This window comes from Euprymna scolopes, chromosome 5, assembly GCF_053919585.1.
Source record: "Euprymna scolopes isolate OS-2025 chromosome 5, ASM5391958v1, whole genome shotgun sequence".
NCBI classification, from domain to species: Eukaryota; Metazoa; Mollusca; class Cephalopoda; order Sepiida; family Sepiolidae; genus Euprymna; species Euprymna scolopes.
This window is the reverse complement of record NC_136486.1, coordinates 913,680-917,225: the sequence shown is the minus strand read 5'-3', so window position 1 is coordinate 917,225 and position 3,546 is coordinate 913,680.

Genomic DNA, 3,546 nt, shown 5'->3' with positions numbered 1-3,546 from the left:
TGTGATCGAGGAATATTCTGCCTCATTATGTGATCATTAAAATACTTTATTTATTTATTTTTTTCCTGAAGTTTAAGAAAAAGTAAAACGTGATTGTTCAATCTTTAGTCAATCTGGACTAAAACGATTCAGTGGTCTTATTGTACGGCCCGATCGTCGTGGCTGGGCTGATGGGGTATGTTAACTCACTTCTATATCTGGCTGCTCATAATCTGGTGAATTTCCATGTGTCAATGGAGTCTGTGAATGCGTGTTATTTTCAGTTGCCATATCTGGAAGCACGTTTAGTTCTGTGAAAATGCGTTCTGACTTGTTTTCACTTGGGGATTGAGGTGCTGGCTTGGTGGTGCAACGATGAGACCTGATGTGATCCTGGTGACGACGAATCAACTGGCCATCCTGCAGTCTGATTAGAAAGGATAAAGGAGATACGCTTTCCAGAATGTGACCAGCCAACCACATGGATCCGGAACCAAAGTTCTGTGCAAACATTACTTGTTCTTCATTAAATGAACGCATCTGGGCAGATTTGTCATGGTGAAACTTTTGACTTTCTTGGTTGTTATATACAACACTTGAGGTAGCGGGCTTCATGCGATCCAGATTATTGCCCCATCAACAATTCTGCTGGGATAGATCCCGTTGTTGTGTGATGTATTGTCCGTTATGTCAGCAGAAAATGGGATATTTTTGTTTCCAGAGTTCCCCCCAAGATCTTTTTTATACCGTTTTTAACCAGCCCAACTGAGCGTTCTGCAAGACCATTTGATGCCTGATGATGTGGGCTGAAGAAAATTTGTGTCTGATACCATTCCGTTTCATGAACTCTGTGAATTCTGAAATAGTAATGTGTGGGAGACCATGAGTAGCAAAACAGCACCTCAACCTTTCAATTGTAGTGGTTGAAGTAGCTGCACGTGTTGTGTAGATGTCGACCAATTTGGAGTGTGCATCTGCAATGACAAGCAGGTATTGGCCATTGTAATCAGTATAATCAACATGAACCTGTTGCCAAGGTTCAGCTGGCCATTCCAAGGGGAGTAGTGGTGCCTTAGCAGGTAAGCCTCCGGGGCATTGACAAGGGTAACAGTTGTTCACCTTTTCTTCAATGTTGGCATCAATCCCAGACCACCATACATAGGTCCGAGTGAGGGCTTTCATCTTGACTATGCCAGGGTGGCATTGGTGAAGCTCGTCCAACACTCTCTGTTTGAAACAGTGCGGAATTACCACTCGTGAACCCCACAGCAGGCACCCCCTTTCAACGCTTAGTTCATTTTTACGAGCGTGAAATGGTAAATACAGACCATCCTGTGGGAGATTGAACCCTCCATGTTGTGTGGCTTAAACCTTAGAGAGGATAGGGTCTTTGCGTGTATGAGCACAAATGTCAGTCAACGGTGGAATTGTCCAGGTGATATATGAAATGTATAATACAGCCTGGTGTTGGGATATCTAACGCTTCCTGTAGGGGGAGACGACTCATTGCGTCAGCAGTGACAATGTGTGAACCAGGCCTATATTCTATTGTGTAGTCATAAGCACTCATCAACAGTGAGCAATGTATTATTCTTGGTGGCAGGGTGTCCAGTGTTGGCTTTGTTGGGCTAAAGAGACTAATGAGTGGCTTATGATCCGTAATGATACAGAATCCACATTCAAATAAGTATTGATGAAACTTTTTAACCCCAAAGATGATACTCAGTCCCTCCTTGTTCAACTGACTATAATTTTTCTCAGCCAGTGACATTGTTCTTTAAGCAAAAGCAACAGGTTTCTCTGAACCATCGGCAAAGATGTGCGACAAAACAGCCCTGACACCATATTGACTGGCGTCACAGGTCAGTACCAGTTCCTTCTTCGGGTCATAGTGAACCAGGACATTTGTGGTCTGCAATCCATCTTTGGCTCACTGAAAGGCTGTTGATTGGGTGGTGCCCCACATCCAAGAGACAACTTTCTGCAGTAGATAATAGAGGGGGCCCAACTTATCTGCGACATTGGGGATGTACCTAACATAGAACTAGAATAAGCCCAAGAAAGCCTTAAGTTTGATCTCATTGCGAGGGGTTGGTGCACCCCGGATGGCACGGACCTTTTCTGCTGTCAGGTGAAGGCCTTCAAAGTCAATGCAATGACTTAAGTAGGTTACGGAGGGTGCCATGAACTTGCACTTGACCAGACGAACATGGAGACCAGATTCTGAGAGTTTCCTTAACACTTGGTCAAGGATGATCAAGTGTTCCATGTCAAATGATCCTGTAATTAGTATGTCGTCCTGATAGCATACAACACGAGGTTCATTTGCCAACAAATTGTCCATACAGCGTTGATAGATACCAGGAGCTGACGTTACTCCAAAACTGAGATAATTGAACCTGTAGAGACCCCGTGGTGTATTGATTGTAAGGTACTGCTTTGAGTTTTCCTCTAACAGAACCTACAGGCATGCTGATCTCAAGTCAAGCTTGGTGAATTTCTTTCCCTGCGCCAACTTTGCATACAAATCATCAATCCTGGGGATGGGGTATTGGTCGAGATTTGAACATTTGTTTATTGTAGTTTTATAATCTCCACACTACTGTATTGTTTGGGTAGTTCTGACAACTGCTACTATAAGGGCAGCCCATTCGGAGTATCGTGCTGGTTCAATAATACCGAGAGACTACAGTCAATCCAGCTCCTTGTCAACCTTTTCATGCAATGCAAAGGGCACATGTCGAGCCTTGCAGAATATGAGCTTTGTTTTCGGGTCAACACTAATTTTTGCCATGAAACCCTTCAGTGTGCCCAACTCATCCTTGAAAACATTGGGGAATTTTGCAACAATGTCTTCAATTGCAGGTGTAGCATTTATTGCTTTCGCCGATGGATGCATTTCCTGCTAAGTTGCACTACTCATAGCCAGTTTCTACCAAGAAGTGCAGGGCCAGAACCGGGAACAATTTTACTTAAATAAACACATTTTGATGAAAAATCTAAATGTTTGATTTGAATAATATTTTTAGATTTTTGAGTCCTTGTTAGGATATAGTCGACAAATCGACTTTTTAAATATATCGTTTTAAGCAAAAACAATATTATGTACTTAATTGTCATGTTGAAAATAGTAATATATCCAAAAATTACAAAAATTTATCAAGTAGAACAACTGCTACCGCGTTTTTAGTAAAAAATGTTTATCGCTATAGACAAAAAATAGATATTTATTATGAACAAGTAATCTAAAATATTCGTTTCAGAGTAATGTTCCTTGCATGGAGACCCCTATGGTACTTGTACAGTTTAATCAAGACATTAAAAAATGAAAATATCGAAAAAAGTTTAAATTGTACGTATGTATTATGGAATGAAGTTCTCTGAAAAAAATGTCACTTGATTTCATCAAGTAGTTTTTTTTTTTACAGCGAAAAACAATTTGTTATGATACCGAGCAAAAGGTTCGATTTTTAGGAAGAAAAGCTAGTTATTAAAGATGGGGAGGGAGTCTCGGCGCTTTGTATGGAGTTATCTTCCCATGGCGTTTCTAACATCCAAACAATTTTT